This window comes from Phaethon aethereus (assembly GCF_964289735.1).
Source record: "Phaethon aethereus genome assembly, chromosome: 3".
In the NCBI taxonomy this organism is placed as follows: Eukaryota; Metazoa; Chordata; class Aves; order Phaethontiformes; family Phaethontidae; genus Phaethon; species Phaethon aethereus.
The window spans coordinates 20,445,895-20,461,824 of NC_138576.1; positions in this window are offsets into that span (position 1 = coordinate 20,445,895).

Genomic DNA, 15,930 nt, shown 5'->3' on the forward strand with positions numbered 1-15,930 from the left:
ACTTAGAAAGAGTGCATACTGCTCTAAAGAGGCAATTCAGTAGACAATGAGACCAACCTAAAGGCCTGAAACTTCACTTCCCATCTACTTGAGCACTGAAATTGTGCCCAGCAAATTGTCTGATACAATAGCCCTCTTGTAACTCATTGAGGGTGGAAGGGAGATAATATTTCACTATATCATGCAATGAAGCTACATCAGAGCCTTCAATAAATCCTGAAAAGATTCACCTCTGAAACGATCCTGTCTAAGTCTACAAGTGAAATGGCTTGCCTGATATTAGGCTATGAAGAGATCTCTCAGAAAACAACAGTACAGAAATGGAGTTTGTGTGAAAGGACCATCAAAAGCTGATATTTAGGGTGTCTGCAGCAATAGCCTTTGACAAAAGTGTTATTTATGTACTTCTGATATGTGTTCCAGTCCTTCTTTCACCAAGGGTCTATACTACACAAACAAGCTGAAAGTCATAGCAGGGTTTCAAGAGAAAGTACCTGTATATCATCTTTTATAGCCACAATACAGACATGTGCATTTTACATCTAGAGCAAGAAGATTGGGCTATGTTACTCCCCACTCCCTCATTCCCTTCAAAAATAAGCCAAGTAGTGTGGGGCCAGTACATGGGTCTGTGTGGGTCTAGGTGGGTGGATCTGTTATTCTGAGGATGGTCTGAAGGCATAACTGCCCTTCAGCAGGGACAGGATAACAAGGAGCTTCAGGGTAAGATGAGCTGGTGAAGCGGATACCAAAACTTAAGGAATGGAGCAAGAGGAAGGCAGGCTGCCCTCCACATGCAGCAAAATTCAGTTTTGCCTATACTATTGAAAAGCCTTGCTCAAATTTTAAATTCTACCATCAACTCTGATATGTTTAATGGATGTCTTAGCAGCAAGACTAAGTAGATGACTTTGGGATTGGAGGAATAAATTATCCCTCTGAATTGCTGTCCAGTATGTGCTTCCATTTTCCTCTAGGAGATAAAATGAGTTGATTGCAGCAAGGGGGTCAGATGGGAGCAGATTTTGTCTCCCTCCTCATGTGGGGAGGGCATGGCATGAGTTGCTCTGCCTCACAATGCCCTTGCTACATCATCTGATGCTATGTCCACATTGCAAGGCATGGGTGCTCCACAACACACGCCCCAGTTCTCACTGATCATCCAGGTTCGGGGCACAGGTACAGACTGGTGTATGCTGTAAGCCCCTTTTGATCCAGATCTCTTCCCCAGCTTTGCTTCCACAGGAGAGCAAGGTGCAGCAGGAGGACCATGCCTGAAAAAGGTGGGGGTCTATGCTTGGACCTGGGAAACGCTCCTGGGTCACGGGATCTTGATACAGTCATAGTCTAATGGGCTACAGGGGGGCAGGAAACACCAGGGAAAATCACTGGTGCTGGGTAATCCTCCCATGGAGCAAGGGAGGAACAGGGGCTAGCTGGGGATTTTCACACCCACAACATGCCATTCTCCTGTATCGGGACAAGCGTCAACTAGTTCATAGACAAGCCTTGCCAATTCATAAACAAGCCTTGCCAATCAGAAAGAAGACCCAGGAGAGCATGGACTGAAAAAAAAGGAAGTTTCCACTAAGCTGCAATGTAACACTTCTTTTCAACGCCTCTGTTTCAATTTCCTATTTTTCCTAATTTTCAATTACCTTTTAGTCTAACAGATGACAATATAGACAATCTTACTAGAGATGCATTTTGTACCCTCACCCACACTCCTGTCAGACTACTAAGTACTAATGTCATTTACAAAGTCTCCTCTCATAGCTTAGGGTGCAGGTTCTGGAGGGACAACACTCACTCACATACAGATGCTTAAGAGTATTTTTTTTTCTCCTTTCAAGAGTGCTCAGTTCCCAAAATTTTGCTTATGCTACGACAACTAAGATGACTGCATCTCATATATACGTGTCTGAATAGGCTTTAAAATACCTAGCTCAGGTACTGCTAGGAGCACAGAAACCCAGAGAAGTACAAACCTTGGCTGCTCAAACATTTAGGCCATATTAAGTTTTTTCATTGCAGCAACGTCATGCAAGGCTTCTCAAGAGTGCAGGCAAAGTTGGATTTTGCCATGCAAAGATGAGGAACCAGAGCTGGAGGAGAAGGCATATCATAAAGGTAGGCATGGAGAACAGCAAAAGATGGGGGGAAAGGGAAGAGTAGAGGAGATGTGGATGTAAATCTTCTACTGCCATGGAGAAGCAGCAACCAGCCCAGCTCCCCAGGGCTCTGACAGACAACACGGGCAGGAAAACGTTTGCTGTGTTGCTGTCCTCTGCTGTCTTGGGCTACTGCCTCCTCGCCTATGCACTGAGCTAGTCCGGACTCCGAGAAACCAGGTCAATTCACTGACCACTTTACAGCTATTTTCTAAGGTTATACAAACTATTTGACCACAGTCTTGATATAGTTTTGAAGTACCAGATCTCTGTGACAGTAAATTCTCCCCAAATATCCTCAGGTACATATCAAACAAATTGCTTCAGATACATTAACCTTGAATCTGGCCACATCTCCCCAAAAGGAGATTCCTAACCCCAGGGTACAAGGCACTGTGTCTTGGTGTACTTTGTGGCTTAGAGGAGCCCATGGTATCTACAGTGGATGGTCCTGCCTCTTTTTGCCAAGTCTGTGATTCACAACAGTCAGCAAGCAAAAGAGGGAGCAACAAAAACTAGCCAAGAAGAAAGGCTGAGGAGAAGGGTGTTTCTCCAGATCTTCCCTTCAAAGGCTTCTAGGGCCAGACTTGGCACTTGAATAGTCAGTGCTGGTAGACTGGAAAGTGAGAGCGTCCATGGCAAGAACAGGCTTTGCAATGCCAGGTTAGGGACAACACTCCCTATGTGGGAAAGCAGTGAGCTGTCGTTGCCTCGGCCAGCCAGGAGGACGTGGCAGAGACTCATGCCTGGAATTCTCTTCCAGACACCTGAACGTAGGTGTTCAACCCTCAGCAGCAGCCACTTTCGAGGGACAGGGAGTGGGACCATCCTGGATGACAGTCACACTGATGCTCTGTGGGCTGAGCAAACAGAGGACGTGGGTCCTGCCTGCCTTTCCCTACAGCTCCCACCTCACAGCCCAGGACAGCACTGGCCACCAGCCAGCATCCTAGGCAAGGCATCCCACCTTTTCTTTGTAGTAGGGGCACTTCAGGATCCCGAAGAAGGTCAGCCAAAGAGGCTTTCAAGCCAAGTGGTTCAGATACACAGCTTAAAGCCTGGAAATTAGGCAGTTTCAGCATGAGCACTCAGCAGGCTAGTGATAAGGGTTCTCGACAGATGAGTCGGAGAGGGGAATGAAATGGCCTGAGATAAAAGAAGGAACTGAAATTAGGAAGGTGCTCCAGTTTCTGCATTAGTGAATAAAAAGGCAGCATCACCTCCTCTGGTTGCATTTTATGAGGTTTTAAGCTGTATCCAGACTACAACCGGAAGATCAAAGCCTCCAGGTATGTTAAATTTTAATCTGCCTTTGCAAACTCCTACACAGCTCAGAGATGAGACAGGCATCGAGCGGCAGAGAACTGTCAGGGCTGCTTGGTGGCTCTACTCAGCAGCCAGATATGAAGGATTTTCTGGGGAAAACAAAACCTCCAATGAAGCTTCATCACATTCCCCACCGCCTGCTGCTGCTGCTGGGCTTACAAGCCTCAGAGACACAGGGGATCCACCTCACCCTACCTGGTGATGGCTCGACTCGCAGAGAAAATGGACTCGTCCTAGAAAACGGAGCTTCTTAGTGCCAGTCAGGTCACAACGCCTGGACCCGCATGAATACTCGGGAAATTACCTTGGTCTGAGAAGAGCCACTAACAGAGGAAATCTCTGAAGAGGCTGCAGATTAAATACTTTATAGAGTCTGCAGCTGCAGTAAAGGGACACATCAGTAGTGGAAATCAAACCAAAAGCTCTTTGGATATCGCTTTCCCCACCTTTTCCTGCTTTAAAAAGAAACCTTCTCTTCTGCAGCTAAAATTGCCTTAAATGATTGAAATAAGAGTTTGATCTCCAGGTATGTGCTACCTTTCATTTTAAAATCCTGGAAAATTCTCTGCCTTTCTGACCTACCTTCAAGTCCTTTCAGACCCAGATTCATAAAGGCATTTAAAACTAAATCCCACTGAAATTGGTTCTCAGAAAAAGGTGCTAGCCTGTTTTTTCAAGCAGTATCTTAGCCCTGGTATTTGGAGTATCTTCAGCGTTGGTAAAAACCAATGCCAGAGAGAAACATGGAGATATTCAGCACTTGTGAAAGTATGAATATTTTCTCACTGTCTACACAAGGGTCAGGAGTCAAATTTGCAGCACTTATAGTGGTGGCCATTAAATCAGTGTAAGCTGAAAGCTGTGGGGAAAAAAAAAAAAATGAGATGAGAAAGAAAAGGCAGCATTTACATGGCCTTTCATTTTAAAGAAAAAGAAAATAGCAAAACACCTCTGTTCCCTTTAGGAATGAAAAGGTACCGATGCAACCAGCACAATAATTTTAAAACAACTTTTGAGACCTGTCAGCTTTAGGGAATCTGCTTCAGTTGCCAAGAGAGAAGAGGTTTATTAAGCCAGGCTTCAAGTGACAAGTCCTTGAGAGGTCATCAGAGAACCCCCGAGGCACCACAGGCTCACTCAAAATGGCTGCGGGGGCGGCCAGGCCAGCTGGCACCCAGCGCTCCCCGGGCCCCCCCCACCCCCCCGCGCTGCGGAGGGAGAGCTCGGAGGTCGCCGCAGCCAGCAAGGGCCTTGCGCGTGAAGGCCCCGCGGCCGCTCTACTGGGGCCGGGGGCTTGCTGCACGCCGTTATTTTGGACCTAGAAGCAACAACACGGATGATCTGCCTAGCTGAATCCGAACGGCTTAGAAATGCAGAAGGAAAATGATGCTCAGCCAGCCAGCAGCTACAGAGTGGCTGTAATCCTCTGTATAGTCCTATGGGACTCCTCTTTGAGCTGTTTTTATTTCACTATTACTGAGCTGGTTTCACTCTTATTATGGTGTTTTATTATAATTTTTAAAACTTTACTTCATTCATAGGGATGGCCCGAATTATCTATGTTCTGCATTGAGTATGTTCCTGGTACAGACAGGCACACAAACCTGGTGGGCGATTTTCCCAAGCAGGTTTGAGGCAGCACTACAGACACATCGACAGCTTTCGACGGTTGTCACTCCCCTGACTTTTCAAAGTCCTCATCATCCCCACCCTGACACCTCCCAGAACTATCTGGCAGCCTGTGTCCCCGCAAACACGCCGGCAGGCCCTAAACCGCATCCTAACAGACGCGACACACGCCCGCAAAACCATGCCAGGGAAATGGCTGCCACGCTGTGACACAGGCCTTGCGCTACTCCAAACATTTTGAATAGATAAAAGCCAAAAAACAAAACTGGAAAAAAAAAACCAAAACTAAGTCCCAGGGCTACAAGGGTCACACCAGAGCGCGGCGCAGGGCAGGTCAGGGACTCGTTTCTGGGGGAAGCGGGGAGCGGCAGAAGGGACAAGCCTCCAGCACTGCGTGTGCAAGCTGCTTTTCACCCCTTGGCCCAAGGGCTGTGGATCGTTCCCTGGCAAGGAGACGTCTTTCACACTGGAGATGAAACCTGTGTCACTGACCCCTTCTTTCTCGGTTACAGCCTTGTTGATCAACCTAACCTACAGATGTTTTGTGTAGCTATGCTTTTACGCCATCTAAGCGCTCTCTCATTTGTCTTCCCAGCTCCCTCGCGCATTACCTTGGATTATCAAGACTTTGTCATTTAGCTGGAATACAAAAATCAGAATCAATGATAAAGCTGCTTAAACAACGGGTGATCATTTTCATAACATGGCAATGCTCTAAAGTTAAATTCTACGTGTTGATTTAAAGGTTAAAGCAACAGTCTTGAAAGATTAAAAAAAAAAAAAAATCCCTAAATGTTAATACCACAGAGTTGCAAAAATGAGGACCATAACTGCCACAGCTACGAAGCCTCTGTGAAATCTATGGAGCATGGAGTAGCATAAAGCAGAGACATAACACATTTCAGGTCCTGATGATGCTGAAGAACAACAAGGTTTGCTGCAGAGGACAAAAGAGTGAGTCTAAGCTGATGGGAAGCTAACATTACCTAAAAGCCTAAGTGATAAGAAGTCATTGGTTACTCCCCAAAGCACACTTAATTCTGGCTCAGTAGAGCCATTTCCTCCACTGATGTTTGTGAGGTGTAAGGGACTATTAGTTCTGACTGTACAATGTAGGTGCCCTTGTCATATGTAGGAACAGTAGTCTGTCTTTTCATCAAGAAGAATGTTTTTAAAAATTGAGACAAATTTCCTCCTGATGTAGTTCTGCTGAAGTCAATGAGTTTATGTCAGAATGAACTTACTGTCATCTGTGCTGAAAATATAAAATCAGAGCGCCAGCAAGGGTGAGATGAAAATAGTGCCAGAAGGGTAAGTATGTTTTCAAAACCTGTAACTAGAGGGAGGTGGGACCTATGTGATTCCTTGCCCCGAGTGCCAAATCTCTCACAACAGCTCTGCATGTTTTTTTAGATGGTAAAGAGTAACACTCGAGTAGAATTTTATCTTTGTCTGTGTTTCTGTCAGAGATAACTAGAAATGCTAAACAAAATTTCTCCCGCAGTGTTTTAATCAAAGTCCTTATTAGATACAAGATCTCTGCCATAGCCTCCTTTGCAGCTGTAATTTACAGAAATAGTTTGTGACTTTGGGTGCCATCCTTGATATATGTCAGATCAAATTTTCAGTGTTCTTCACCACCACAAAATGCAAAAAAATACAGAGTTCAAATATAAGTGTCAGTTCTTCCAAAACCCGTGTCTAAATTGTCTCAGTACAGCCCCATTCCTATAAAGCTTCCACATGAGAACCTGACACTATCCCCACACACCTATCTGTAGGAACTAAAACACAAGGATGCACCAAGAATCAGTGAATGATGTGGAGAATACTGAAGGATACCTTTCTTTACATGAATAAATACATACTATTTACATATGTATTTTTCATCCCATTTCTGAAGCTTTAAGGCATCACTTTTCAGCCCTCCACATCCTCAGAGGCTTAGGACTTGGCTGCAGAAATTGGGATATTTGTGCAATATTTAAGTCCTTAATGTCCATTCAACCAAATAATGCTTTCCAGCATGTTCTCACCCTCCAGGTACTTGGAAGTTTTCCAGGTCAGCCTGACAGTTGTCTTCTTGAGGGTCCTGGACAAGCTTAAAAAGCAAACTTAACCTGGGGAGGGTGGTCCCAGTCCTGCAGCTACATTCTTGGAGGTGCAGAGAAGAGCCAGAAAGGTCTATCAAGGCCCCATCCAATCCCCCCCGACATGTCAGCAGTGGCACATGCCTTTTGCACAACAGAAACGTTACTCAAATATTGATCCAAAAGGTGGGAAGTACCAGCTATGGAACATCCTTAACTTAAAAGGATTTGAACCCACAGGTCCAGTTCCCCAGAGTAATTGCTCCCACTGGATGGACGTAATAGGTGAAATTAGACTACACTCAGGCATGCCACATTAAAGGATGGAAGGCACACAGGGAAGAAGCCTGGTGAAGAAGCCAGCTCAAGCCTAGTGGTAGGACACTAGACTAAAAAGGGGCAAAATTAATGTTCTTCCCTGCTTTCTGTTTTTATGTCCCACAGTTGACTCATGTATAAACACACGGACAGGTCAGGAATGCCCAGACAGAAGACAAAACCTAAGCAAAGCAGTTTATGAGGCTAGAGGAAGAGCAAAGACAAGAGAAGAGACATAGGATGTAGACTATTCATGGGAGAAACACAAAGCAAAAGTGAAAAACCGGAGAGGCCTGGCCAGGGGAGAGTGGCAGAGAAAGGGCAGAGGGAGAGATGGCACCATCCCAGAGTGCAAGTGGGTGGGAGAAAGGTTTGCTTTTGGTTGCCCCAGCGTCCTACTCCTCACTGAGAACAAACACAACAGGGCAGAAACATCTTTTTCCCCACATTTTCTTATATTTTATATATTCAACAGCTATGTTTAAAGGAGGTTCTAAGAATAAAGGGAAGCCACTTTGCCGCCCAGTCCTTCCCAACACTGTAAGTATGGTACCTCAAAATGCGAACCACAAGACAGAGCACAGCTGGCATTAGGAGATGCCTATTCATCAGGACAACTTTGCTTAGATCCAGATCTCGAGCTAGCAGAAGTTATAAGCAGACTCTTGGGAGGGATTCAGCTGTTCTGGCGTAGGTGCTCAGTCTGAGAAAATCACCCCGAGATCCCTGTATAATTAAGTCAGAGAAGGGCACCTTGGCGATTGATTCCATCCTAAAACAGGACATATAATTGATGCTGGAGGTTCCTATTCATTGCCCAGGATGACTAGCTTGGCCTCGTAGGTATGTCAAGTTAGGTGAGGGGAGTCCCACCATCGCTAATTAGCTAAGACAAACGATGGGAGGGCTAAGAGCAGCCTGGCTCCCTCGCTGCAGCACCCCTTCTCTGTACTGTCATCAATCGCCAGCTGATCCCATCATGAGCTAGCAAAGGCTGGTACGCCAGCAGAAAGCTATTCCTCTTTTTGTAACGTTATTTTGCAGTTGATTTAGTTCCTTCGTTCCTGGTGAGGGTAATATGGCCATCATTCCTGTGAAAAATGGTGCCAGCCAGGGAAAGAAATGCCCTTGGCAGCAGCTGAGATGGCCTCCAGTGTGTTACAAAACTCCCCTTGCATGCCAGAAGCATACAGAAAACAGAAGGATGCGTAAAGTGAAAGACTTAAAGGGACTAAATTCACCAGGGAAAAAAAAAACACACCAGCACCAAGTTAGAGCGGGAACATTTTAAGAGGAGGAAAGATATGGCAAAATACCAAGCTGCAATGGAAAATAATACCCAATGAAAGACACGGAGCATAGGAGATACAACAACATGAGACATTTTGCAATAGCATGCAAGCCATCAAGAGTCATGGAAATGATCCAAGAGTGTTATTGTCAAATGACAAGGACATACTTCTCTGAATGATATCCTCAATATAACAAAACGCTACTGTACACAAGCATGCATGATCAAAATCTTGCATTTAAAGTGGGGCAGTGTCAATGCAATTTCAATAAAAGGTTATTTTTATTTTCAAGCTGGGTATCTGCAGAGACCAAATAACACTCTACATGTGATCCTATGCTGAACCTTTCATATCAGCTCCCAGGAGCCTTGGAAAAGGAGGGAAATAAACTATATTGGTGACACAAAGACCAACAATACCTTCAGTAAAACAGGCAAGACTCAAACACAAGAGAAAACTTAAGAGCATCAGAGCAAAAAGCAAGCCTCTCAGAAAATACAGCCACATATCTTCACTGAACAAGCAAAAGGTGAAGTTGATAGCAATACTGCTTTTCCATGTCCTCTCACTCACAGAGCCCTGAAACACCTTTCCAAGTGCAGATAACGGAAAGATGACAAAAGGAAGGGGAACCTACTAAAGCAGTTCCCCAGATTAAGAGAAAATATGTGGTTGGTATATAGAGATGTTTGCAGAAGCAAAACACAGTGGGGAAAAAAAAGGACAGGTTTATAAGGATCTGATGTGACTGAGTAAAAGCACATGCAAAGATACGCGATTCCTGCAGATGACTAGACATTAACAAAGTTCTCAGAAGTCAAAGTATTCTTCCACTAGCATGCTACAGCAGACTTTCACTGATCAGTCTGTATCACTGGCAATAGTCAAGACCTTTGGCATACCTTATACCTACTTATAAGGTATGCCAAATAGAAGCCAGCTGAAAGAACCTCTCAGTGGTAAAACATTTCCCAGAGCAGCTCTTACACCATGACATGTGCATTCAAAATCCTTTGCCGTGTACAATGCACTGGTCTACAAAGATTTAAAAATATTGAGAAAGAGTACAAGTGATTGCATGCAGGTTTGAATTCTTCTGACAAACGTCTCACTTTGAAAAAGAAATGTGAATTCAGAAACAGATGGAATGTGTAGAACACGATTTGCAAACAAGGGCATTTATCTGAATTCATATAAACTGAAGGTGTTTACTTCCCTTATCTGTATGCCAAGATGCTTCTACTACCAAAAGATTCTTGAGGATGACAACTCCCTTTGGGATTTTTTTATTAAAGTTCTTCCATCTAACCAACCGCCCTGAGAGATTTCTTTATATTAATAATGTACATTTCTAGGGAAGAATATAACAAGCTACGTTAAGTGATAACCCCTGGATCTCCACCTGCTTTGGCACTCAGCAAATTCTCTAACAAAAATGGGCAAATGCACGTTTAAATAAAGAGTTGCTTAGAAGACAGAACAAAAACTATTATGACCAGAACCATTAACAAAGCACCTGACAGACATCAAGTGCCAACGGATTTGTTTAACAAGAAAGGAGGCACACACATTGCTGTAGCTTATATAGCAACTTCCCTGGGCATATCAAGTTGGCATTGCTTACAGAAGCTTGACACACGCCATCCTAAACTCAGGATCTGCAAGACATGGGATGCTCAGCTCACCCCTTTTCAGATGGGAGGGTTTCAAGTTGACAGTAAAACTGCCCCAGCATCTACAGAGCGCACTCTTTGTCAACAGTATATTAAGTTCTCATTATACCCATAGCACTGTGCAAGCAGATGTAGCAGCGGGCACAGTTTGTGTAAAAATCACTGGTCATTTAAAGCACTTCTGCTATATAATCTGTTTACCTATTTCCATAGACCTTGTGAAGACAATACAGTCACCTCCACATATGACTCACAGACAGTTGTGCCAGTTTCGGCTGGAGTTACTTTTTTTCATAGTAGCTAGTATGGGGCCATGCTTTGGATTTGTGCTGAAAACAGTGTTGATAAAACAGGGAGGTTTTTGTTATTGCTGAGCAGTGCTTACACAGAGTCAAGGTCTTTTCTGGTCCTCACTCCACCCCACCAGCAAGTAGGCTGGGGGTGCACAAGGAGTTGGGAGGGGGCACAGCCAGGACAGCTGACCCCAAGTGACCAAAGGGATATTTCCAGATCATATGACATCATGCTCAGCATATAAAGCTGGGGGAAAAAGGAAGGAGGGGGACATTCAGAGTGATGGTGTTTGTCTTTCCAAGTAACTGTTACACATGATGGAGCCCTGCTTCCCTGGAGATGGCTGAACACCTGCCTGCCCATGGGGAGTGGTGAATGAATTCCTCGGTTTTTGCTTTGCTTGTGTGCGTGGATTTTGCTTTACCTATTAAACTGTCTTTATCTCAACCCGTGAGTTTTCTCAATTTACCCTTCTGATTCTCCCCCCCATCCCACCGTGGGGGAATGAGCGAGCAGTTATGTGGGGCTTAGTTGCTGGCTGGGGTTAAACCATGAAAAAAGTTTAAACTTAAGTAGTCCAACCTGAATAATTCTGGAGACTTAATACTCAAAATATGAAGACATTTGGAAACTGGTAGAAATTCTCACATTCTACCCAAGAACGTTACAAGGACTTCTTTAGATAAATCAGGTTCCTCTTCACTATTTCCTCAACAAAGCAAGCAAAGATTATCTGTGAGTGCTCTGTGAAGAAATATGCCTTGTCCTTTCAAGGACTGCCCTTGAAAATTCAAAAGAAAGATGGTACTGAAAAATCTATAATTCTCCCTTGAAGATTTAAACTTTAGGATTGTGTTCAGAATTATTTAAATGGAGCAGACATAAGGAAATAGCCATGTAAGTTGTCTAAGGATTTTAAACTAATTTTGAACTATTTAATTATAAATTACTGTTCATGCATTCATGAAGATTTTATATAATATTTATAAAAAAGAAAAGAAATTAGAAAGTGACTATAGAATTTTTAGCACTCCACAATTACATGAAAAGCGATTCCGATATGAAGGGATTAAACAGCAAAGGAAGAAAACCTCCAGTAAAGAGTGTTTTCAGCTGCAGCTCATAACATGGCTCTCATTACGTCATCTCACCTCATCTCTGCACTGGCTTTAAACTGCAAGTTCATTGCACACCTAGAGAGAAAAATTGCAAGCACATCTGTGGATGCTGCTGACAGATCCACCACCCTGGAGTCCGCAGCATGCACAAGCAGCCCTTCTCTTGCTGCGCCACATGTTCTCAGTGTCTGTTTCCTTAACGTTTCTTGTACATAACTCCACTAACCAGCCAGCCATCAGAGACCTGTTTTCATGTTAACACCCTTCTGATGAGAGAGCTTATTGAGAGACATTTTTCTTTTCCTATGTAATGACACATTCTTTGCCGTTTCCTGTGCTAGGCCTTCATTACATTCTTGTATGATGTTTTTATTTTGATTGGCTGTAATTACCATGCCATCTAACATTGTCAGTTCCCTTACATATTATTTTTTTTAAAAGGTCTTTGTTTTAATTCCCAAACAACAGATGATGTCTTATGATGACAATAATAAAATCCTACTTCTATTAAATAATGTCCTTACAAAAACTTCCATGCTTTCTTGTTTCCCCTTTACTCCAATATAATCAACAGCCTTTGATGTACAAGTTTCATTCAAAGGAGGAAGTGCTTGTGAAGCCTTTTAAAATGGATGCGAGTTATTTTGGTGCCTTCTTTGGTGAATGATTTATGAACTCTTCAGTCTCTGCACAGTGTATTCTTTAGCCAGCCAAGCACTACTTGATGTAAGCTTTGTTGTCCAGCCTTCACAGCATGGAAATGAGTAGATTGCCCCCAGCACTCAGACCAGATGGAGACCAAAACAACCCCTGATCTGTGGTCTTTTGGAGGTCCATAGGCTACTTCTGATGAGCCCGCTAAAGATGAATAAATGCATGCCTATTGTCAGCAAGTTTCAATATCTGCTGAAATGACCAGCATCGTCACAGGAGAATTTGGAGGGAGCCACAACTAAGCCTGAAAATCACTCCAATTAAATTGAAAGTCTTAGAGTGCTGTCTGCAGGATTTCTTACTGTTATTATTTATGCTTATTCCACAATTAGCAAATAGTACTAACAGGACAAAAAAAAAAAAAAAAAAAATCACAGAGTGAGCCATGCTTAAGACCAAAGATGAGCACCAGGAACCTGAGCATAGCTATGGACACAGCTTCATTCTTCAAGGTCCCCACTCAAAAGCCAGCCAGAGTTCAAACATTTTCTCTTCCCATCTTCCATCCTTTGCCCCCAATTCTTCACCCCTAAACCTCCAGATGAGAGCTGCTTAAGTTAACACTGGCAACAGTGCCACTGAACCTGTATCTGTGGCCCCTTCCCAAGTCCAAACAAAGCATCCAAAACCACCTCCTGACAATTCAGCTACCTTAATAGGCAAGAGATGCCTGTGATTTTGTTCGAAAACTTATTTGAGTGCCTAAGCTTTACCTACTGCACAGACAAGAGCTGGCCAACGACTTGCCTGAAGAGAGTGACATTCTCCCACCTAGCCCATTTAGGAAACATCCAAACTCTTCAGGCTCCTCTAAGAACACTCTAAGCAGGAAGGTTAACAGAAAACACTGCCATTCCCTTCCATAACGTGATGGGGAGATGCCGCGCTCTTGCGGACTAGCTTCCTATGGGACACCTCATGCCAAAGGAATGGATTTCCCTAGATTATTTAGGCTTTCTCTTTTTTCTTTTCTAAAATCAAAGCAGTATCAACATCAGAAACTCTCTTGGGAACTGTGGACACAAACTTTGGATGTTCAATGGTTCCACGTCCAAATTACTGTGTCAGCTAGTGATCAGGGCACCTTTCCAGCGGATGGGAGGTGGAGGCCTGAAGCAGTGAGATCAGCTGCATGCAGATCTCCCGCTTCCCAGGCAAGTGCTCCCAGCCAGTAGATCATTACATGACAGCTGGGTAGCAGCAGTCTGTTTTTCAGAGAGAACTGTAGAAAACTGTTTTTTCAGAGTCAGTTTTCAAAGTCTCCATGCCTGAAGGACTACTGGGCACATACATTCAAGGTGAGGTTCCAGCTTCTGGAACTCAAGTTCTTGCAGGCACTTGGCACTAAAGGTGGTGAATTTATCCACTCCCATATCCAGCAGAGGGAATCCTGGAGCATCTCTCTCACAAGCATTTTCCAGCTGGCTGGTGTGGCCATCACACACTTTGCTGGTTGTGGTGAGTCACTTTCTTCAACATTTCTCTCTCCTCCATTCGCTCCATATATCACGTAAACATTGTGGATTCTTACAGCGTCATGAAACAATTTATTCATGTCCACATTTCATTGAGGTGCTTTATTGTTGGACTGGATGATCTTTAAAGGTCCCTTCCAACCAAAACCATTCTATGATTCAGTGTAGAAGGAAACCCATGTAAACCCTAACACTCCTCTACCATCTGTCTTATTGCTCTGTTCTAGCCTCTGGGACACCTTATTGACCTCCTAACCAATCTTCTGATAGTTTTGAGGAAGCAGCATCCAAACAGTCACAGCAGCTAAGGATCCTTGCATCCTAATAAACAAGTAAGAGACTGCTCCAGCAATGAAGAACTCAGGCAGACCAACTTCACTTCTCTTCTTGCCTACAGACATCTTGCACAACTACAAGCATATCAGACAAGATTTTTTTTTTTTTTTTCAAGAGGCACTTAGATGGGTGAGACGAGACCTTGCTGGATTTTCAAAACCACCTCTTTCTAAAGCTTCAGGCTCTTCGTAGGTTGTTTTCCACTTGACTTAAGAGTTTACCTAACTCTCAAAATCCAGCCATAATCCCTTGCAGCTTTCAGTTCCCAATGTATAAAATGGAGCGTTTCTTACACAAAAGTTGGCAGAATCACTAACAAAGTCTTCGAAACTTTTTAAAATGTTTTCTCCCTTGTACAGGTGTTCGCAAAAAAACATCAAAAGGCTTTAAACCTTTTACTGACACATCAAACCCTCTTGAAGGGTCCTGCTCTCAAGGTCCACAACGAAGATGGTCTGTAGCTCACAGGCAAACTAGAAGAAAGCCCTTGAACTTTAAGAAGCTGCCAAATAGTCATCAACCAGAAATCTAAGGGGCTTTTCCTACAGTTGATGCCTTATGAGCCCAGTCTGTGACCTCTTCCACTACCTTTCTCAAAATACATCCTAACGCTACTCTCATCAACAGAAATGAAAATAGCGAGACCCTGACCACACGGCCTCACGGGAAACATGATTCAGCTGTGAAGTCCAGCCAGTAGTGAAATGCAATGCAATGCACAAACTACACTTCCCAGGAGACATGAGAATATTTTTGGCTAAACTCTTCTGGTTTTCAGCCAAAATACTTTGAAAAAAAGAACTAAACTACCCTGGAAAACTGACACTTTTCTTTAAAAAGCTACTTTGCCAAAAGCCTTCCTACTTCAAAAGGATTCTGGTTCAAGAGGTTTTGGACAGCCTTGAAGATGACTAAATAGAGTTTTAGAAACAGTGTAAAATCACTCAAAACTAATCAGAAAAAATAGCCTTCAACGTAACATACAATTTATAAATTACACGGTAGATTTCTGCTGTTTCCACAGCGCTATTCTCTGCTGACTTTAGGAGTACGCCATGTTTAAAATGCCATTTTGACTATGTATTTAAGTTACATATTCTCTTTCATGTATTAATTAAAACAGTAATTTCATTTCAACAGATACATCTAAGAATTTTCTGAAAGACACTCCAAACATTTTTAAAAGGAATACTCAACTTGGAAGTATTACTTCTTGTCTACAACATCTGCATACCTTATTTATGGTGCAACAGTAACATAATAAAATTTTAGGGATATGTCTAACAACTTTCACAGATTAAAAGATCCTAATATCATTGTTATGAGACCTTTAAATCATTGTTTGTTTTATATTCTGATCACTAATGCCTTAAATGACTATGATCATGTAAGTGATCATATAAATATGAAATTCAAAAGATCTCAGCTACAGAGAAGGAAATGTCAATAGTTTCCTGATACTTTTTTTTTAAATCTTTCAATACCCAAGGATCA